General features: G+C 36.7%; 1 protein-coding gene across 15 annotated transcripts in view; it reads left to right on the forward strand.

Annotated features, from left to right (window-relative positions):
• Positions 1–24,160, forward strand: part of ARB2A (ARB2 cotranscriptional regulator A) — a 493,797-nt gene that overhangs the window by 11,766 nt on the left and 457,871 nt on the right. The window lies entirely within an intron of this gene.

The following is a 24,160-nucleotide window of genomic DNA, read 5'->3' on the forward strand; positions in this document are numbered from 1 at the left end:
CTAGGACTTCCAATACTATGTTGAATAGATGTGGTGAGAGAGGGCATCCTTGTCTTGTGCCGGTTTTCAGGGGAATGCTTCCAGCTTTTGCCCATTCCATGTAATGTTGGCTGCGGGTTTCTCATAGATGTCTCTTATTTTGAGGTATGTTCCTTCAATACCTAGTTTATTGAGAATTTTTAACATGATGGCATGATGAATTTTATCAAAAGCCTATTCAGATTATCATATGGCTTTTGTCTTTAGTTCTGTTTATGTGATGAATCACATTTATTGATTTTCGTTTTTTTTTTTTTTTTTTTTTTTGAGACGGAGTCATCTCACTGTTGCCAAGACTAGAGTGCAGTGGCGCGATCTCGGCTCACTGCAAGCTCCGCCTCCCGGGTTCATGTGATTCTCCTGCCTCAGCCTCCCGAGTAGCTGGGACCACAGGCGCCCACCACCACGCCAGGCTAATTTTTTGTATTTTTAGTAGAGGCAGGGTTTCTCCGTGTTAGCCAGGATGGTCTCGATCTCCTGACCTCGTGGTCCACCCACTTCAACCTCCCAAAGTGCTGGGATTACAGGCGTGAGCCACCGTGCCCAGCCACATTTATTGATTTTCATATGTTGAATCAGCCTTGCATCCTGGGGATGAAGCCTCCTTTATCATGGTGGATTAGCTTTTTGATGTGCTATTGGATTTGATTTGCACGTATTTTGTTGAGGATTTTTGCATCAATGTTCATCAAAGATATTGGCCTGAAGTTTTCTTTTTTTGCTGTTTCTCTGTCAGATTTTAGATCAAGGTGATGCTGGCCCCATAGAATGAGTTGGGGAGAAGTCCTTCCTCCTCAATTTTTTGGAATAGTTTCTGCAGGAATGGTACCAGCTCTTTTTTGTACATCTGGTAGAATTTGGCTGTGTCTCCATCAGGTCCTGGGCTTTTTTTGGTTGGTAGGCTATTTATTAGTGATTCAGTTTTGGAGCTCGTTAATGGTCTGTTCAGGGAATCTGTGTCTTTCTGGCTCCGTCTTGGGAGGGTACATGTGTCCAGGAATATATCCATCACATCTAGGTTTTCTAGTTTGTTTGCGTAGAGGTGTTCATAGTAGTTTCTGATGCTTGTTTTTGTTTCTGTGGGGTCAGTAGTAACATTCCCTTAGTAACTGCTAATTGTGTTTATTTGGATCTTCTCTTTTTTCTTCTTAATTAGCCTAGCTAGTGGCCTATTTTATTATTTTTTTCAAAAAATCAACTCCTTAGTTTGTTGAGCTTTTGAATGGTTTTTTGTGTTTTGATTTCCTTCAGTTCAGCTCTAATTTTTGTTATTGCTTGTCTTCTAGCTTTGGTGTTGATTTGCTCTTGTTTCTCTCATTCTTTCAGTTGTGAAGTTGGGTTGTTAATTTGGGATGTTTCTAGTTTTTTGATGTGGACATTTAATGCTTTGAATTTCCATTTTAACATTGCTTTAGCCATGTCCCAATGATTCTGGTATGTTCTATCTTTGTTCTCATTATTTTCAAGGAACTTCTTGATCTCTGCCTTAATTTGATTATTTACCCAGAAGTGATTTGGGAGCATGTTGTTTAATTTTACGTATTTGTATGGTTTTGAGCGATTTTCATTGTGTTGACTTATATTTTTATTGCGCTGTGGTCCAAGAGACACTCTGACTTTTTGAGTTGCCATAGTCCTTCCACGGGTTCTTCATCTTTGTGGCCTGATGTTCCTTTAATCTTTGTTGTTGCTGTCCTTTGGATGGGCCTTTTTGCTTTTATACTCCTTGATGCCTTTGAGGGTTTGACTGTTCTTTAAGTTGGTTTCAGTCAGCTGTCTTCATTTCTGGATGATTTCAGGGGACCAAGGTTCAGCTCAGCACTCCTGGGCTGCATGCTCTAACCCTGAAGGGTTGTGTCCAGGCTCACAGCTTTGTTCTCTGGCCCCTTGAGGTTAAGCACCTGCTGTGCTGGAGGAGTTGAGGTGTTCCCAGTTCACTGGTAGCAACACTCATGGAGGGTGCTGACAGAATCCCTTCATTAAGCCAGCGGCAGAGGGATCTGTGTCCGTGTGTGTGTGTGTGTACCAGCGGTGGGGTGGGGTGGTGTGGGGGAGGGCTTTATGTCAAAGCAGTGGAGGGAGGTTGTGGGCATGTGCATTCTGGCAAAGCAGTTGGGGGAGGCTGTGGGCGGGTGTGTGCTGATGGGGGCCTGTATTAGTCTGTTTTCATGCTGCTGATAAAGACATACCTGAGACTGGGCAATTTACTAAAGAAAGAGGTTTAATGGTCTTACAGTTACATATGGCTGGGGAGGCCCCACAATAATGGTGGAAGGCAAGGAGGAGCAAGTCATGTCTTACATGGGTGGCAGCAGGCAAAGAGAGAGATTGCGTGGGGAAACTCCCATTTTTAAAACCATCAGATCTTGTGAGACTTATTCACTATCATGAGAACAGCATGGGAAAGATGTGCTCCCATGATTCAATTACCTCCCACTGGGTCCCTTCCACAACACATGGGAATTCAAGATGAGATTTGGGTGGGGACATAGCCAAACCATATCAGAGCCCATCTGCAGAAGTTCTCCGATGGTTAGGTGACATCTGCTGGCTGATGAACTGTGGGGGTGGCCATTGGAAAGTGCCCTTGTTGGGTATCTGAGACTATGTTGCAAGCTTATGTGGCCAGGCAGTGACTGGTAGAGGCTGGTAGAGGCTGGCAGACGGGGTGGGAATGCTCAGATCAGACTGGCTCTGTCCCCCAGGCAAGTTCTGTCCAGGCCTGACAGTCAGTATATGCTAAAGCCGCGTAGAGGAGCATGATGAGCTTTGGGGGATAGCCGTCCCTGGCTGTGCTCCACTGTAGCCATTTCCGCGCCAGAGCCTCTGGGCTCTGCACAGGCTGGAGTCCTGTCCCTGCCACTTCTCCAAGCAGCTCTCCCTGCCAGCTCAAGTGTCCATGGGGGTCATTGAGTCTCCTGTAGCTAGCATTCTGGAGGTCCATGGTGAGAGTAGGCCATTCCACGCCTGTTTAACTCACTCCTTCTCTGGGAGCCACTCAAGGCCAGAAATGAATCCTGGTGCTCGGTAACCCTGTGTTGAGTTCCCAGCTTCCTCCTCCTTCAGCCCAGGGTCTGTGTCCTTTCTCTGTTCACTCTCAATGCCTTCTTCCCAAAGATTTGCTTGAAGTTTACTGGTGATCTTGATGGTCTGTTCTCTCGATGGGAGAAGCTCTTCCTCCCACCTTTTAGCTGGCCATCGTGGCTCTTCTTTCTCTGTATATTTATTTAATCATTGTCTAGATTGATAATGGACCAAGCTTTGCTTTGCTTAGAAGTTAAAGAGGTGCTAACAAGACTAAGACTGTGGATTTGGGCCCTTGTAAAGCCCTTTAATGGCTCTTTATAGGGATGATTATAACCACCAGTGTAACTACTAGCTACTTGGGATATAGCTAGTATTCCTATTCCCTGCCAATCTTATTGCCATCATATGTAATCAAGTATAAGAAAACAGCAGAAAAGATACTTGTAGCTCAGGAGACACACTATTTGTATTAAAAAAGAACAGTTCAGAGTAAATATCCAAGTTAATGAAGGCATACAAGTGATACCCCTTTCCTCTACAAAGCATAGCTTAGTTTTATGTGCTTATATAAAATGTGGAGCAAGCTACAATTGTGACCAAGAGTATAATCTAAGATGAGGCAAGTAAAAAATGTGAAAAGATTGATGGTTAGATTAGATGCTCTCTTGATTTGAATTACCCATTCTTCTTGATATCATCATTTTTGCCTGTACTATGGAAATGACTCTGGAATTAAGTAGTTTGGAATTTTGTTAATAATCTTGATCCATTTGGTTTAATACACTCTGATGTAATTGGAATACTTTGATTAAATGGTCATATCTGAGAATTGATGGGAAGAAAGGTCAGATCAGGCTGGTAGAGGATGTTGGGATAGAAAAGAAAGGATTTCTTTCAGTAGGGATTGGCTGAACGGGGACAAGACTCTGGTCTCAGAAGAGATGGAGAGCGGGAGAGATAAATGATCAGGGAAAGGCCTAAGGTCTAGATAAGGGAAAAAAACAGATTTTCAGTTATTCGAATCAGTAATAGATGTATACCTAGTGATAAGGCAATCTAGACTTCATATTTGAGGATATTACCTTCTGGTTGGGTGTCTACTACAAAGGTAAGACTTTAGTATAATGTTTTGTATTATGATAGATGGAAGTATGTATAGGATACTATGGGAGTGTTGTAAAGCTTTTCCTGGGGTTGGAGAAAATTATCCCTAAGTTGAGAAATTAAGGATGGATCATTTAAAATAAAGCAGAAAGACATTCTAGATAGAAGAAATAGCTATTAGCAGTCTAATGTTTGTAAAAACTAAAAGGAATTTGCAATTAGTAGAGGAAAAAATTTGATTGTAGTGAGAGATGGAGTTGAAGAAGGAAATAGGAGCCATGTCATGGCTATCTGTGTGTGCATAAGAGGTGGGCAGAGAAGGCTTGTATAGTTTGCTGAGGAGCTTGGACTTGCCTCTGTAAGCAGTAGGAACTATTGAATGGTTACTCTTATCTCGATTTAGTAAAAAACATAATCTTGCCAAAACAGAAGTCTGGCCTTTGCCCTCACTTTACGGATGATAATGCCTTGGGCCACACTAATGGTATGATTGAGGATCAGGGCTGGCTGTGTCTATTACAGTCTTTGGGTGGGGGCTGCCCATGCCAGAAATACTAACTATGTGACTTAGGGTGGGGCTTTTGGTCAAGTGATATCAGTTAATCTGGAGGCTGACCTCAACCATGTGGGCAGTCAATTAGTCATTCATGCCTAAGTAACAGAGCCCCAAGAAAAACTCTGAACACTCTGTCTTCTGTGAGCCTTCCTAGTTGGCCATACTCTGTGTGTATTGTTAAACAGAAAGCAGGAGAATGACGTGATCATGACGTCATGGGGAGAGGACAATGGCAGTTCCATGTTTGGTACCCTCCTAGTCTCTGTCTTATGTGCACCTTTTCTTTGCTCCTGTTAATCTATATCCTTTCCGTGTAATAAACTGTAACTGGGAATATAATAGCTTTCAGTGAGTTCTGTGAGTCTTTCCAGCAAATTATGGAAACTGAGAATGGTTTTGGGAATCCTCTGAACTTACAATGGTGTGAGAAGTGGGGTAGTTTCTTTTGTGGACTGTTCTGTCTGTCTCTCTAGGTGCAAAAAACCCTTTGCATCATCTTTCTCTGCTTCTTTCTTTCTCTAGTTTGGGACAAAATTGGCTTTTCTATTTGAAAGCAGGGATAAACATACCACATTGTTGAAGTAATGCATCTTCTAAGATGAGAGGATATTGGGGAAAATATCAAGACTATTATAATACGAATGTCCCTAAACATATTACAGTCTCCTGATACTTTCCTTTCTAATTGCTATTGACTGAATTATGTTCCTCCAATTTGTATGTTGAAACCCTAACCCCAATATGATTGCATTTGGAGTAAGCAAGTAATTAAGGTTAAATGAGGTCATAGGATGGGACCTTGGTCCCATAGGATTAGTGTCTTCGTAGGAAGAGACACCAGAGAGGCCATTCTCCTGGTCACTTTCTCTTTACCATGTAAGGACATGGTGAGAAAGCAAAAATCTGCAAACCAGGAAAAGAGCACTTATCAGAAACCAACCAACCCTGCTGGACCTTGATGTAGGACTTCTAGCCTCAAGAGCTGTGAGAAAATAAATTTCTCTTGTTTAAGCAACCCAGTCTATGCAGTTTTGTTATGGCAGCCTGACTAGACTAATACAAATTGTAATACCATGAATTGGGATGTTGCGCTAACAAATACCTAAAAATGTACATGTGGCTTTGGAACTGGAAAATAGAGAGGGCCTGGAGAACAGAGTGTCAAACCAAAGGAGATTATTCTTGAACCTTAATGATGGAGTGGAATTTGCCTTTCTAAGTTTGGCACTGGTTTGGGGCATCACCCTTTTCTTCCTTCTTTCTAATATCTTTCTAAGTCTCCCTTTTGGAATGGGAATGTCTATTGTTTGCCTGTCCCACCGTTGTATTTTGGAAATACATAACTTGTCAGGTTTCACAGGTTTACAGCTGGAGAGGAATTTTGCCGTAGGGTGAATCATACCTCGTTCTTACCCATACCTAATTTAGATGATATTTAGATGAAACTTTGAACATTAGGCATTAGAGTTGATGATGGAATCAGTTAAGAATTTTGGGGCTGTTGGGATGTAATGAATGCATTTTGCACGTGATAAGGACATGAATTTTGAGGAGGCCAGTGGCAGAATGCTATTGACTGAATTGAATTTCCCCAAAATTTGTATGTTGAAGCCATAACCTACAGAGTAACTGTATTTGGAGTAAGGAAGTCATTAAGGTTAAATGAGGTCATAAGGGTGGGACCCTGATCCACTAGGATTAGTGTCCTTATCAGAAGAGACACCAGAGAGCTCTCCCTTTCTCCAGTAAGAATACAGTCTTCTGAAAGGCAGAAAGAGAGCCTTCACCAGAAACTGGTCCTTTTATATCTTTTTCTGGAACTTCTAGCCTCCAGACTGTAAGAAAACAAATTTCTGTTGTTTAACCCACCCTGTGTATGGTATTTTGTATGGCCGCTCAAGCAGATTAATGTACTAATTGATAGCTAGTCTTTTTTGTTGTTGTTAATCAGCAGTTAGATTATTTGTGATCTAGTAGAGCACGGTTTCCTATATATTACTTTTAAAGTTGAGTCATCTGAAATTTTTTAAAAACTTGAAGAAATGTATCAGAAAGACCTCAATGAAGACTTTTAGATTATATATCTTAAATGACTGAGCAAACAACACAGGTATATAAAAGTAGAAGGAAAGATGAAATGAAAGGTTATAGAAAAATAATATACCTGTGTTCATGTTTTAAGAAGATGCAATACAGGTTTTCCCCCTATATTTAGAAAAGAGTTCAATTGAAAATATTTACCTTCTAATAAGATTTATCGCAGATTTAAAGAGCTGTGTCCTTTAGAACATTTTAAACAATGAATTTACCCATAACCTGCTACATTGAGGTGTTTGTAGGGCTGTAGAGTTAAAGGATGTTTCAATTAGGTATAAAAAGCAAAGGAGCATCTAATAGAACTTAAACTATTAGATATATATTCATCCATAATTATGTGTGTATATATGTTCCTACTGTTTTCTAGGCATAGTGAAAGCATTTTGGTAGACATCTTTTTAGTTGAAAATAGAAAAATCTAGGACAGAATCCATATTTGAGGAACTAAGTATAATATTTGAATTATAAGCATTTAATTAAGTTTTTTACTTACAGAACTGAAATGGAATAACATTATAGAAATTTACAGATAAGATTTCAAGAAAATGTATAACAGAGAAAAATGAAAGACACAAAAATAAGACTTGGAGTTATGTGTTGGCAAGGAACATAATTACAAGTAGTGACATTAGAGTTAGTCCTAGATAGTCATGATATATCAGGAACCATGCTATCCAAACTTTGCTGTGGCACAGGAAGATACATCATGATTTTTAAATGAAGAAATTTCAAGCACAAGGATATGTACATAGATGGTAAAGACCTAAGAGCAGAGGGAAATATCATATTTAGAAGTTTTATCATAGCTCACTGTAGCCTTGACCTCTCAGGCTCAAGCAATCCTACCACCTCAGACTCCTGAGTAGTTGGGACCACAGGCATGTGCCACCACACCTGGCTAATTTTTTGTATTTTTTTTTTTGGAAAGACAAGGTTTTGTTTTGTTGGCCAGGCTGGTCAAACGATCCTCCTGCTTCAACCTCCCAAAATGCTGGGATTACAGGTGTGAGCCATTGCACCCTGCCTATTATTTTTGTAATGCTAAGTGCTTTGGAGAGGTGTTAGTACTTGTGCCAGTATAAGAAAGTCATAGTTCAACTGTTGCAAAGTGGAGATAATCATGAAAGCTTGGTTTTGGAAAGTATTTTTGACCTGAGTCTACTTTCTGAAGGTTTACTATTTTCTTGGATCATTGGAGTCATATTTTTATTAATGGTATGTCTGTTTTTGGCCTAGATGTTGCTAAGCTGTATAGGAGAATATCAGTCAATTATACTCTCTATAATGTTACATAGAGTAGACTTTACAAATTGGAGACCCCCAAACTAAGTGAGCCTCCACAATCTTAAATTTTTAAAAATTAGTTTCCATCTAATTTAAGTAAAAATTGGGCTTTTTATTTCTCCTGAAAAATATGAAGTTCCAGTCACACTGTGGCTCCATTCTATATGGGAACAGTGTGGCAAGTCAGAACTCCCTTGAGATGAGCCATATGTTTTCCAGTTTGCTTCAGTTTCCACTCTTCATTCAGTATAAGCTATGACTTACGGGACTTCACTGCTTATGAACAAAGTTGATTTCACTGGAGGCCATTTGAGCCTCTTCTCTCTGGCCTTGAAGCATTAATGATCTGTATCCTGTTCTTTGATGGTCTTTAACTACTTTCTTCAAGGTGGCCAATATGTTAAATCCATTTGTGCTAAGTATTTGACAGGTGGTTGTGACTAGAACATTATTTATAGGTAATAACTCATTATTTTGAAACAGTGAGTGATTGTAATGGTGAAGTTTTATTTGTATTAGGAATACTGCAATAACTGCTAAGAACTTAGACATTTCAGTTTCATAATTGAAAACAAACTATTTAAAACAACCTTATTTATTCTGGATATATTTCCTCAACAAGAAACATGTATAATTATTTTTACAAAACAAGCATATGTGTTTGTGTTTTTAATTATTTTAATTACAATATAAAGTTTCTGTCTTGCGCGCCCACTTCCTTTCTCTTTCTCTCTTGAAATGAAGAAAGATTTCAGTCAGGTCAACCCTTAATAATGAACTGAATTACATAAGCTAATTTCTCACTATGTTTTTTTTAATTCAAAGACTGTTAAAGCATTCCTATTTTGATAAATCCAAAGGAAGCGCCTTCTTTACATGGAAAATAAATTGTTACTGAATTGGAAAATTACTAGGCAATTTAGTGATGATAATTTTAGTGATGATATGGGATGCAAGGCTGGTTCAACATACACAAATCAATAAATGTAATCCATCACATACACAGAACCAATGACAAAAACCACATGTTATCTCAATAGATGCAGAAAAGGCCTTCGATAAAATTAAACACTGCTTCATGCTAAAAACTCTCAATAAACTAGGTATTGATGGAACGTATCTCAAAATAATAAGAGTTATTTATGACAGACCCACAGCCAATATCATACTGAATGGGCAAAAGCTGGAAACATTCCCTTTGAAAAACTGGCACAAGACAAGGATGCCCTCTCTCACCACTCCTATTCAACATAGTGTTGGAAATTGTAGCCAGGGCAATCAGGCAAGAAAAATAAATAAAGGGTATTCAAATAGCAAGAGAGGAAGTCAAATTGTATCTGTTTGCAGATGACATGATTATATATTTAGAAAACCCCATCATCTCATCCCAAAATCTCCTTAAGCTGATAAGCAACTTCAACAAATTCTCAGGATACAAAATCAATATGCAGAAATCACAAGCATTCTTATATACCAATAATAGACAAACAGAGAGCCAAATCATAGTGAACTCCCATTCACAATTGCTACAAAGAGAATAAAATACCTAGGAATACAACTTACAAGGGATGTGAAGGACCTCTTCAAGGAGAACTACAAACCACTGCTCAAGGAAATAAGAGAGGACACAAACAAATGGAAAAACATTCCATGCTCATAGATAGGAAGAATCAATATTGATTCATTTTTAAGAATTCATTTTCTGAGATTGGTTTCCTTATTCAATTGAATATCTTGTCAGATGAATATTTATTCCAGAGTTTTTATATTTTAGTTCTTGCTTTTTTTTCTGGATTGCTCTTATTCAGAACTGACTGAAAGTTTTGTTGGTTCATTGATTAAATCATAGTAAGATTCTTGAGTTTAAGAAGTCAGCTCCAAAATAATGATTGTGTAAATAGTCATTTTGAAAGGGAAAGAATGGATTTTGCTATGTTTGGAATTATTTCAGAACTTTCCAGAAGCCTGGCATCTATTGTATAGTATATAACTACCATTACAATAGAAACCAGAATTGTGAAAGAGCTCCTTTCTATTCCCTTTCAGTTCTGTGATTTTGTGTTTGGAATCTTCGTTTAAACTTGCTTTATTAGAATATGTTTGTATACTTAGTTATCTGCAAAAGGTAAGCACTGGAGGCTTACAGCTTACTCTGGGATCCCTCTGCAGTGTGTGTGTGTGTGCGTGTGTGTGTGTGTGTGTGTGTGTGTATAAACGGTTTTAAACCAATAGTTATTAAAATATATGAGTAATTTTAGTAAAAACAAAACCCCTTAACCACATCGAGAGCTATGCCACAGGTTTTTAAAAAGCTGTCCGAATTTATCGATATCCAGATTTCAGGTATTTATTTAAAGACAAAATAGTACCTGCGGTCTTCTAGCAAACTGAGTGGATAATATTTCAAAGGAACAAAAATAAAGACATTTAAAGTTAAGCATAGGCCTTTAAATATATTCTTAGACTAAGCGATAGTGCTAGTTCTTTGTCAGTCCAGGCAGCTTTATAATTTTCTCACTGCTGATTTGTGTACCAATAAAGGACACTTGAAACAACATCTGTTTTTCAGTGAAAGGAAGTTTAACTCTCATGCAGAAAAAGCAGTATTTTCAGCATTTGTCACTTAAACAAATAGAAATGAGTTTAACAAAATGTTTTGTTCAGACAAAGCACCAAATAAATGTTTTATGCTTGTTTTATTCTTATTCTAACATCAAGTCCTCCCTCCAGTAGCTGCTGTTACAGCATTTTCCTTTTTCACCTTATTTTGGAAAAACAAGGAAAATCATTATTTTTTCTTGGAATTGAAGTCCATTTTTACATCATGTTGAAAGACTGAGAGATAACCGTCTGTGGGAAACTTTCTTTTATAATTAAATGAACCCATCCTTTAGCAACCAAAGGGACAGATTATTCTGAATTGAATTCTCAGCCTTCATTTTTCGTTTGCAAGGTGCTTATAACTGCCCCTTAGCCCAGCATTTTAAAAAATTTAATTTCTTATACATCTTCAAAGGCTGATTTTACTTATTATACTTACTAGTGGAAATATGCCAAAGAAGAGTGCTTAAATGACACTTGAGATTTTCAAAAGGGCTTACTTGTATTTTATTTTATTTTACATTTTATTACTTTTTTGAGACAGGGTCTTGCTCTGTTGCCCAGGCTGGAGCACAGTGGCATGATCATGGCTCAGTGTAACGTCAAACTCCTGATATCTGCTGCCTCACCCTCCCAAGTAGCTGGGACTACAAGCACATGCCAATGCATCTGGCTAATTTTTAAATTTTTTGTAGAGATACCGTCTTGCTATGTTGCCAGGGCTGGTCTTGAACTCCTGGCCTCAAGCAATCCTCCCACCTTGGCCTCCCAAGGTGCTGGGGTTATAGGTGTGAGCCACTGTGCCTGGCCCAATAGTTGCATTTTAAAATATTTTATTATAAGATGTAGGGCATTATTATTTTTTAAGTCAAGTTTTAAACAATATTTATAGTTTGTCTTTTGTAATAGCGGATGTAAAAGTTTCTGAGGTAATAAATTTTTACTCAAAATACTGGTTCCGTTTCAAAACAGGTAAGGAATCAATTGGGTTTTAGTAACAATATGTTATTGATATATAGCTGCTCTGAGGTTTACTCAGTACCCGTTTATCCTTTTTTAGAATAACTGCTTCTATCAGTTTTACTCATCGCAGAACCTCCAACTTTCTCACTAAATAGATGGAACGGCACTGTCAGCATTATCCCTAAGAAATATGTCCCAAAGAACAAATTATAAAAGGCAATGCCACTAAAATTGTAGTATGGTCATGAGTCACTTAATGTTGGGGATATTTTCTGAGAAATGTGTTGTTAGGTGATTTCATTGTTGTGCGAACAGCATAGAGTGTACTTACACACACCTAGATGTTATAGTCTGTTACACACTTGGGCTACATGTGGTATATATTGCTCCAAGGCTCCAAACCTATATGACATGTTACTATGCTGAATACCATAGGCAATGGTAACACAGTGGAATTTGTTTATTTAAACGTGTATAAACATAGAAAAGGTACAGTAAAAATATAGCATGAAATATTTTTAAAAAAGGAACACCTTTATAGACCACTTACCATGAATGGAGCTTGCAGGCCTGGAAGTTGCTCTGAGTGAGTAAGTGAGTGGTGAGTGAATGTGAAGGCCTAGGACATTACTGTATACTACTGTAGACTTTATAAACACTGTACGCTTAGGCTACACAAAATATATACAACTAGTTTTATTCAATAATAAACTAGCTTACTGTAACTTTTTTACTTTACAGTACACTTAGGCTACATGAAATATATACAACTAGTTTTATTCAATAATAAACTAGCTTACTGTAACTTTCTTACTTTTATAAATTTTAAAATTAAATTTTTTTTTAAGAGATGGGATTTTATTCTGCTGCCCAGGTAGAGTGCAGTGGGTGATCATAGCTCACTGCAGATTCAAACTCTTGGGCTCAAGCCATCCTCCTGCCTTAGCCCCCCGAGTAGGTGGGATTACAAAGCGCGTCACCATGCCACATCAACTTTTTGACTTTTTTGTAATAATACTTAGCTTAAAACACATATTGTTCAGCTGTACAAAAGTATTTTCTTTCTTTATATCCTTATTTTGTAAGCTTTTTTCTATTTTCAAAGTTTATTTTTAAAACATTTTTGCCAAAAATGAAGACACAAACATACATATTAGCCCAGGCCTACCCAGGGTCAGGATCATCAATAACACTGTCTTCTACTTCTACATCTTGTCCTGCTGGAAGATCTTCAGGCCAGCAACGCATATGGAGCTGCTATTTCCTATGATAACAATGCCTTCTTCTGGAATACTTTGTGAAGGACCTGCCAGAGGCTGTTTTACAGTTAACTTTTTTATTTTTTAAATAAGCAGTACACTTTACATGAAAAGTATTGTGTAGTAAAAACATAGTCACCAGCAGGGGTCAGTGGCTCACTCCTGTAATCCCAGCACTTTGGGAGGCTGAGGCTTGTGGATCACCAGAGGTCAGGAGTTGAAGACCAGCCTGGCCACTGTGGTGAAACCCCGTCTCTACTAAAAATACAAATATTAGCCAGGCGTGGTGGCGGGCACCTGTAATCTCAGCTACTCGGGAGTCTGAGGCAGGAGAATCGCTTGAATCCAGGAGGCGGAGGTTGCAGTGAGCTGAGATCGTGCCATTGCACTCCAGCCTGGGCATCAGGAGCAAAACTACATGTCAAAAAAACAAAAACCAAACACATAGTCACCTAGTCGTTTATTATCTTTATCAAGTATTTACGTACTATATGTATTTGTATATGCTAAACTTTGATATGACTGGTGGTGCAGTATGTTTGTTTATACCAGCATCACCACAAACACATGAGTAATGTGTTGTATCATGATGTTATGCCAGCTATGATGTCACTAGGTGGTAGGAATTTTTCAGCTTCCTTATAATCCTATGGGGCCACTGTCTTAATATGCATTCTGTCATTAACCAAAATGTTGTTATGTGTTGGGTGACTGTATTTCTTTTGTTAATATTTTTGTCATTTAAAGAACATATTGTTGATAAAAAAGATTGTGTGCAACCAAGGTTATTGTTGATTATATGTATGTGATATACTGATATAAAAGTGGCCTCCATATCTGTAATGCTTATGCAAGTTATATAGTATAATATAATTAACACCTATAAATTTACCCCTGAATCCAAGATTCAAAACACTATCAATAACTTGCATTGACTTATGTGCTTCTTCCCATCTCATGCCTTCTGTTCTTTCCCAGTGGTAATAACTATTGAATTTTGCATTTATTTTTTCTCTTGATTTTTCTTACGGTTTTATCACAATTTGTGATACTAATAATTTGTTTTAGTTTAGCTCAATATAAATGATATTGTTCTGTATGTAGTGTTCTAAGATTTGGTTTCCTCGCTAGTATTTTTGGAAAATTCATCTACGTTTTTGAGTGTAGTTGTGCTTCATTCATTTTTACCACTGTGTAATACTCATCTTTGCCCTGTTAATGTACTACAGTATATTTGCTCTCCTATAATTGGAGAACAGTTTTTTTCCATTTGTTGTAGCCAAATTCTAAGATGGTCCCCAGTGATCTTTGCTTCTTGATATTCATGCCTTTGTATAAACTTCTACCACATTGAGTAGGGCTGCCTTCTGCCAGTAGGATGTCAAGGAAATGATGGTGAGACTTCTTCAGCTTTCCGCTTGCTTTACTGGATCTATCTTTCTTGAGAAAGCCCTCCCACATGGGCTTCTGCACAGATCTGTTTGAGTATGGGAGGCCTGTAACAACAATCAGTACCAATCATTTATTTATGTGAGTGAGCCATCTTGGAAGTGAATCCTCTGTCCCCAGTCAAACCTTCAGATGATTGCAGAACTTGCCAATATTCTGACTGCAATCTCATGAACTTGATTGAGAACTTCCCAGCTGAGCTGCTCCTAAATTTCTGATCTACAGAAACTGGGATTTTACAAATATTTATTGTTGCTTTGTGACACTGTGTTTTGAGGTAATTTGTTATGTAGTTACAGATAATGAATAAACTGACTGTTTTGATGATTGAAACATTTCGTGAATATTTTTATGTCTGTCCCCTGATGTACATGTATAAGATCAGGTAGTGGACCAAGGTGTGAGATTGCTGGATAACTTGGATATCTCATGCTAGTTTTTTCCAGAGTAGTTTAATTTATCTTTTGACCAGAAACATGAATAAGAATCTGTATTATTCTGCATTCTTTTTAACTTTTGGTATTGTCGGACTTCTTAATTTTTTCTAATAAGTGTAAATATCTCATCGTGGTTGTATTCCTTGCCCCAACATCAAAGTAGTAGTCTCCTGTATTTTTCCCTAAGAGGTTTAAAGTTTGAGTTTCACATTTGTACCCTTAAACCATTTGAAATTGATCATGTATGGAGTGAGATAGGTATCTAATTTATTTCTTTTTCTTTTTTTAAAATTGTGCAGTTAACCAGTTTTTTTCAATTGTTAAAAAAATCCCTGTTTTCCCCAGTGATACGATGGTGTCATCTGTGTCATATGGATCTGTTATGTGGCTCTGTTTTGGAGTTCCATCCTGTTCTATTTGTCAATTTGTTTATTCTAGTATTAATGGCATGCTTTCTTAATTACTGTGAAACCTGGCAAGGCAATTCTTCCTATCACATTCTTTAGGAGTGTCTTATCAGTTCTTGGCGATTCTCTTTCCATGTAACTTTTTGAATTAGTTTTTCAAGTTCTGTGAAAAACATTTCGGGGTTTGAGTAGAATTCCCTTAGATCTACATATAAAGTAGAGGGAAATTGATATTGTCACACTGGTGAGTCTTTCTATTCATAGATACAGTATATTTTTTGTATTTCAGTCTTCTTTAATGTATTTCAGTAGCATTTTATCATTTTCTGAATATAGGTATAACATCTTTTGTTGGATTTATTTTAATCATGTAAGTTTTTAATTTTTGCTATTTTCTTTTCTTTTCTTTTCTTTTTTTTTTTTTTGAGAGGAAGTTTTGCTCCTGTTGCCCAGATTGGAGCGCAGTAGTGCAATCTGTGCTCCCTGCAACCTCTGCCTCTTGGGTTCAAGTGATTCTCCTGCATCAGCTTGCCAAGTAGCTGGGATTACAGGTGCCTGCCACCATGCCCAGCTAATTTTTGTATACTCAGTAGAGATGGGGTTCCACCGTATTGACCAGGCTGGTCTTGAACTCCCGACCTCAGGTGGATCCACCTGCCTTGGCTTCCCAAAGTGCTGGGATTACAGGCGTGAGCCACTGTGCCTGGCCAATTTTTGCTATTATTAATGATGTATTAAAAAGCTGTGCTTTATAACTGATTGTTGCTAGTATTTGTAAATATAATTTTTTTAAAAGATATAAATCTTACAGCAAGCCATCTTGTTGAATTCTCTTTTTATTCCTAATGATACAGAGATTCTTTTTTTTTTTTATTTTAGAGGACCTTGTTTTTTGATTCTTTTTGTTTTTGTTGTTTTAGATAGTTATATCATTTGAAAATAACGATAACTTTGATTTCCTTTTTAAAATTGTTACTGTGTTTTTATTTATTTTCAGTGTCCTACTGCATTGGATAGAATGTCAAACAAACTTTGAATAGAAGTGGTAATAGTAAAGTGGTAATGATGGGCATTCTTTTCTGGTTCTTGATTTTGAAGAGACTTTTACAAATATTTCATCATTAAGAGTAATTTTGTTGTAAGTGGTTATTTTTGTTTGCTTGTTTTTTTAACCTTTTTGTCAGCTTACAGAAGTTTCCTTTGATTCCTAGTTTTCTATGACTTTTTTTCCAAAAATAGGTTTTGAATTTTATCAAATGCTTTTCTGCAGATATTGAAGTTATTATGGTTTTCTTTCTTTATATTCGTGAGTGGAATTTATAGATATTCTAATGTTTTGTATTGTGCTTCCTAGGGCTTACTACATAGGAGGATTCCTTGGGGGACTTGGCTGTAATGTTGGAAGGAGAAGTCTACTTGTAAAATTCTTGACTCTTATGATCATAGGAAGGGACTTTATCATTTTGTGCTTATGTAGAAAATACTAATGAGAGCCATTTGGCATACTGTGTTTAAGCATAGGTCTAATAATATAAATGGCTAACATTCAGCAAAGTGTCCTTGTGTTGGCAACTTCAGTGTCACAGAGTTTATTTCCTGTAACTAGCAGTATGGCTAAGCGATGGTGGTCTTTTGTGGGAAAAAATATTTTGTAGAAAGCAGGAGGATTCGGAGCTTTGATTGGTTTTGGAACAGAAGAATTTTCCTGCTTCAAGTCCTTTGTTAATTTAGGTAAGATATGTATTATGTGTTTTGTTTTCTGGATAAAGTAAATAACCACTGTAACTTATATGGTAGTTTAAAAATGTGACTTGAAGTTTCAAATTTCTAATTCTCTTTTTTTAAGATCAGATATTTGTAGTATCACAGCAATATGAAGCCTTCTCTGAGTTTATCCTCCTGCTGGTCTCAGCATGTGAGGATTATTTAAATATACAAACATGAAATGCTATAAAGTATTATCACTTCATAAAGAATTGGGAAATTCTAGAAGCCAAAAAAAAAATCTATTCTGAAGGCACTTAAATTACATTCCCACTTGTTAACACATTTAGGTAAAATCAGACTTCACTGAAATTTTCCCCTTGAATAAATAGTAAGGAGTGCACTGTCAGTAGATACTGGATTTGAGTGGTACTTAAATGCCTTGTTTGCAGTACAATTATGATCTGCACAAAACTTAAATGTGCCATTAAACTTTATTGTTGGTGTCATTCATATGGCTTACTAGGCTTAATCAGCTGCTTGATTATATGCTCAAGTTTATCTTCATTTTTCTTTTCTGTAGCAAATGGTACATTTCTAACTTCGAAGTAATTTGGTACAATGTCTGGGATCAATTATGATAATGATCAAAATAATAACAATAAAGTTATTACCAAATTTCAATTCTTGTTAGAAATTGGGTGGGATTGGGATGCTTTTAGGTGGTATGTGCTTAGGGGATTAACTGAATCATGACGAAAGTGAATTAGTGCTTCTACCAGGTTTTCATTGGAATTTGTATGCGAGGGATACTGATGGGCAAGGGAGGCAAATTACCATTGACAGAGAACTGCCAATGCAGAGAACTAGAACAAGCTAGACCAGCGCACTGTGATTTACAAAATCTTTATATAATGCTCCTCTTTTATACCTAGAAAATAATATGTTTGTTCTTAATATCTAGCTAGAGTATGCCTAGACAATTGCTAGCCTGGCTCTGGAGAGAGGGGTGATTAGGACATTACAAGAGAGAAGTTCTTTAAATGAGTCTGCCTGAAGTCTACTTCTTGCTTCTGTTTTATAGAACGTAAAGGGAAAGGTGAGTGGTTAGTGAGACAGTCAAGATTTTTTTTTTTTTGAGACTGCCTTGACCTTTGGCATTAGAGCTGTAGAAAAGAGTTGGAGAGAGAACCAGTTAATACATAGAGACACTACCCCAATGCAAGTGTATGTCTTTGAACCATTGGAATCATCACCTCAGAAAGAAACTACATACCTATTAACAGTCACACCCCATTTTTCTCTTCCCCCGACTCCTGAAAACTATTAGTCAACTTCCTATTTCTATGGATTTACCTGTTCTGGACATTTCATATAAATGGAATCGTACAATATGTGTGGTTTTTTTTGGTAATTGGCTTCATTTTGTAATTGTAATTAGCACATAATATTTTCATTTATGTCATAGCAAGTATCGGTACTTCATTCCTTTCTATTAAAGAATAATATCCTATTGTATGGATATACCATATTTTGTTTATCCATTCATCAGTTGACAGTCAGGTTGTTTCAACTTGTTGGCAATTATGAATAATGCTTCTGTGAACATTTGTGCATAAGTTTTGGTGGGGACATGTATTTTCATTTCTCTTGGGTATATACCCAGAAGTAGAATTGCTGGGTCATATGGTAACTCTGTGTGTAATATTTTGAGGAACTGCTCAACTGTTTTCTAAAGTGGCTGCATCATACCAGCAATTGTTGTCACACTAGCAATATATCAGGTATCCAGTTTCTTCTCATTGTCACAAACCTTGATTTATGTTCCTTTTTGATTATAGCCATGCTAGTTATTGTGCATTAGGTATCTCATGTGGTTTTGATTTGCATTTTTATAATGACTAATGATATTGAGCATCTTTTATGTGCTTTTTGGCCATTTGTATATTTGAAGAAATGTGTACTTATATAATCTGCCCACTTAAAAATTTTTTTATTATTGAGTTGCAAGAGTTCTTTATATATTCTGGATACATCTGGTCTCTTAACATCGCAATTTTTTTTTGCTTAATATTCAGAAAACCATTAGAAAAGGACATTGTTATAGCTTAGATTTTTTGGAAGCAGATGCTGAGACAGAATTTGGGGTATAAAATATTTTTAGAGATCAGCACTTGCGAAAGGAAGGAGAACAGGATTGGTCAGAGGGAAAAGTTGAATTTGCATGGAGACCTGGCAAAACCTCAACCAACCTGGCAGCAAGCTCTGGAGCAAATATTGCCTATCGGGGTTGTCCCGCATCAGGCTGAAATGGCTGGGCCTTCATATTACCACTTGACTTAATCACTGAATGAGGGTCAGCAGTGGAAAGGTATGACCTAGGATGAAGCAGCACTTTGCACCTGAGGCCAGCTCTGAAGTGATAAACAGATGGAGTCTGTTTGCTAACTGCACTCTCTAGCTGAGCAGCACATTCTCCTTGAAGGGGCATCTGGATGGTTCACATGCATATTATATTTTAAAATCTATGTTGAACCTCGAGTTCACTAAGTTTAACAGAGATTCTGGGAGAATGTTTATGGGATGAGAAAATTGAAAATTTGATACCGATTTTGCAAATGTGTTATTACTGTTATTTCATGGTATAGGCTGCTTTGAAATCTTCTGAAGATAATTTGGCCTGGAGTTATGTACATTTATAATATTGTTTATGTTTTATTATTTATTTTTACTATAGAATTAGAGTCTCTTAAGTAGTTTATATGATGCTCATAATTGCCTCATATAATAGCAATTTCTTATGTTTGTTTGTTTGACATACTCTGTTTTTCTAAAATTTTGAGTGTGGTATATTCATTTTGAGAATTATTTTATCTTTGGCCATAGTTTTCCCATATCTGCTACATATTATGAAAACCTCATAAAGGACTATTTAAATTTTTTTCTTTTGAAATTTGATTCAGAATAGAGAATCATCTTAGTCTTTGTTTAATTTCTTAAGTTTTAACATTGTCACAGATATTCTAAGATTTTATATTCCCGTCTTGTTGAGTTTCTGTCTTTTTGCTAGCCAAAAAGCAATGCAATACCTAAACAGATGATTACCAATTTGGGGACCTATTAAAAATACATAGTAGTGCAATACTATTTCTTTTAAAATACCTTTATTTGATATCTCTTAACTTTTGGCCCTTTTTTCAGATGCTTGTTTTGCCAAAGTATTGGGAGAGATATGATAAGTAATTTTTATCAGTCTTAATTCTGAATAGCAAACTAAATATACTAAGATAGTTTTGGTTGACAACTTTAGTCTGTAGATATCTATGTCCAATTTGCCCAAACTCCAAATTGTAATACTTCCTAATAACAGAAATTAGTACATAACAGTAGGTGTGAATTTTCTGCAGAATGAAGAAACTGAAATTATTTTTTGGTGAAGTTGTGTTGTTTGGCTGTATCAACATGGTAGAATAGAAGAAACTCATTCATAATTAGGAGTCAGAAGACCTGAGTTAGAATCTCAGCTACCCCTTAACATCTGAGATGCCTTAACCAGGCTCACTTAGCTTTTCAAAGCCCACAATGCCTTATCTCCATAAAATGCCTACCCCTGACAGTTGTGGCAATGACCTAATCAGATAATGGATAAGAATAGAACTGGTCATCTTGTGACCAATGTATACATTTATGAAATAGTTGGAAGAGTGTTCTTCCTTAGGCAAACCAAGGTGGAACCCACATATGTGATCTTTGTTCAAGCATGCATTTTAATAAGATTAAAGGAATGTAAAAATATAATGAAATGAATGTAAGTATAACTTACGTCCAAAAATTAAGTTCCATTATAATTATTTTCAATATAGTCTTGGAAACCCAAGTTAACAGATATTTGTTGTGAGACTTTATTATTTGTGCATAGAGTGCATCCAAGTGATGCATATTAAAAGGTTTTTATTTCTGTGAATTGATTGATTTTGGTATTCTGGCAGTTTGAGCACAAATTAATTGGAATCTAGTAATTTCAGATTTTATGTGGATTACTAATATTTTTAAAGGGATTTATAGTTTGTAAAATGCTTTCATATACATTTTTTCATGTAATCTTCATAATAGTCCTGCAAAGGTAACTGCTCTTATTTTCATGATTCTTCCCATTACTTAGGTTAGAGAAGTTGTAACTTTCTCAAGGTCATTTAGCTACTAGATGGTGGAACTGAAATTAAAAACCTAGATTTCTCATTCCAAACCTACTATATCATGTTGCTTGGGAAACTAAGGAATTATTTTAGATATACTTGGATTGGAACCGGGTATTCCTAGTCTCAGGAGCAAAGAGGTTTGGCTCCAAAACTTTGATCCAAACACAATTTTGCATTTGTTATAAAAGCCACCATTTTCTACGCACCCTGGGCTTTGTCTTGTGTCTGCTCAGCCTGATGTCTTCATTCTTCAGCTTCTTTCCCAGTGCCCACACACCAACGTTTTTCTCACTGTAGCCTCAGAATAATGCTGTCCAGCATTACTATGAACTAGCCTTTGCTGATGAGCAACCGATGAATATTTTAACTGTAATTTGGGTGGGTCTTTTGGTTCCTTATAAATCCCTTGTGCCAATTCTATTTACTGTAATTTCAGTTGCAAGTAGGCTATTTTGAACTTGATTTCTAGAGTCTCACTTAATGAGCATAGAATCTTTAGGGCTAGACTGGAACCAAACCCGTCCTGGGAACCTCAGAAAATTAACCCAATTTTATGTGTTCTGTGATATATTTTGTACTTTCATCAATGCATTCAGAATGTGAGGTGAAAAGGGCTTCTGTTGCAAAATCACGTATATCTAGTTCGTATTTAATACCTGACTAAAAACCAACAAATGTAGAAAAAAATAAGGCTTTTGTGTATCTTTCTGTACATTTTATAAGTGCATACGCCACATTTTGCGCCAACGGGGCAAATAAGAAGTATTCTACTGTTTCATATTTTCAAATGCTGACTGGATAAAGATTACACATGACAAGTTATTTATAGCTTTATACATAGTAGATTCTCTGTTGGAATCATAGAAAGGAAAAGGATATGATAATTGCTTTGTGTAGTTCACAGAATAAAATGGCAAACTGAGATGTTTTGAATCTAGTTTGTACTGTAACCATTTCTAGGAAACCATGTTTAAACAGCAGTGGTTATCATGAAGTATACAACATGTCAACTGTGTCCCAATTCACATCAGTAAAAACCTTCCACCGCTTTATTCTCTATAACCTAACCTCCATCAGATAATGCCAAATAAACTATGTCGAGTGCATGTATTAATATATATCAAATGTGCCAACAGCTTGCTGGCTGCATTTTCAGTAGTGTTTATCTGTGGTCATGCAGGTTATAACTCTGAATTTTTATTAGGAAAACTAAATTGAGAATTTATAATGTTCTTGATTGAGCTTCACCAGCTGTGCCACAGCCAGGAAAAATAACTCAGGAGGGTAAAAATCTAACACTATGTTAAGAGAGCAACAGACAAATTGCTTTTGCTTCATGCTTACCTGCTTTGCAACTGCTACTGTAAAGTTTAGGGTCACATGTAATAATTAATTTTTTTTTTTTTTGAGACAGAGTCTCGCTTTGTCAACCAGGCTGGAGTGCAGTGGTGCGATCTTGGCTCACTGCAACCTCTGCCTCCCAGGTTCAAGGGATTCTCCTGCCTCAGCCTCCCGAGTAGGTGGGACTACAGGCGTGTGCCACCACACCCGGCTGATTTTTGTATTTTTAGTAGAAACGGGGTTTCACCATGTTAGCCAGGTTGGTCTCCATCTCCTGATGTCGTGATCTGCTTGCCTCAGCCTCCGAAAGTGCTGGGATTACAGGCGTGAGCCACCGCGCCCAGCCAATAGTCTTTTAACTTATATGTTATTACTCCAGCAAATTGCTTTGTGAGTTTTTAGGTTGTCTCATATAAAACATGATTATTAATTTTTATTTAATCTTCAGAATCTTGAAAGTGATTCATTGAAATATGAATTTTGATAATGACCCTAGCACTGAATACATATTTATAATTTTACCTTTGTTAAACCAGTCACAATGACATACTTATATATATTGTTCTATTCAGAAATCGGACAATTTGGGGCCAATGAAAAATAATCTAATAGTTTATATTTGGAAGAAATACTGAGTTAGTGAAGGGAAGTCTCCTGGAGGTAGTTAACTTAGTTGTGGAATATTTAGCAAAGGGTGCTGTGTGGAATTCCTCATTAAGAACATTTCTCTTTAATTTCTGCTACAAGATGATGTGTAATAAAAAGTTGCTGGTGAAATTTGTGCACTATCATGTGGGACTTCACTAATTCCTGAATGGAAATATATAGCCCTTGCAGATATTTGTTTGTTTTGACATTATTGTAATTATCAGTCTAGGTCTGATGTATTTTCTTTGTGGCTGCTTGGCAGTTTGATTTGGCAGCTACAAAGTAAGCCATAGGAGGGCAGTGACCATATTTGTTTTACTCACCATAGTACCCCCAGAGTCTTGTACATTGCCTACCTTATATACTAGGATGTATTTCTTGAAGGGATATAGACACATTTTATTCATGTAGAAATTATAGAGTTTTGAGTTACCTATACACAGAAGAAAAATAAGAGCCACTTATGCTAAGTGAAAGGGCTTTCCCAGTGAAAAGTAGCTACATTCTAGGTATTCCTTTTAGAATATCTCACACCGTTGAGTAACAGTAAGATGGCTAGTTATAGAAATGATTGGCTATATATACCTTCTGTACTATTTAATGTTGAAGCGACATTTCATAAATGAAGAAACCAAAGAATTTGGATATGACTGGCCACGGAGATGTTATTAAGTGATGAAGCCGTGATTTGTTTACAGCAATTAAAAAAAATAAGCTAACATGGATGTTGTGCACATAATTATGGATCAGACATTATATGAAATGTTTTACATTTAGCCTCACTGTAACACTATGAGGGAAACATGATTATCATTTCCATTTTACAAATGTGGAAAATGAGGCCCAGAGAAGTTAAATAATTTGTCAAGGGCTCATCGGTAGTTCTTAGTGGAGCCAGAGTGCCCTTTCTCTTATAGGACATCACCTACAGTTAGACTTGACACAAGGGCAGCATTGGTTATGGCCATTTGGAACATTCATAGTTTTAAATTATTTATTTTCAGTATTAGTTTTTTAAAAAGTATTTTCTGTTACATTCTGCTGA

This window comes from Pan troglodytes, chromosome 4, assembly GCF_028858775.2.
Source record: "Pan troglodytes isolate AG18354 chromosome 4, NHGRI_mPanTro3-v2.0_pri, whole genome shotgun sequence".
NCBI lineage: Eukaryota > Metazoa > Chordata > Mammalia > Primates > Hominidae > Pan > Pan troglodytes.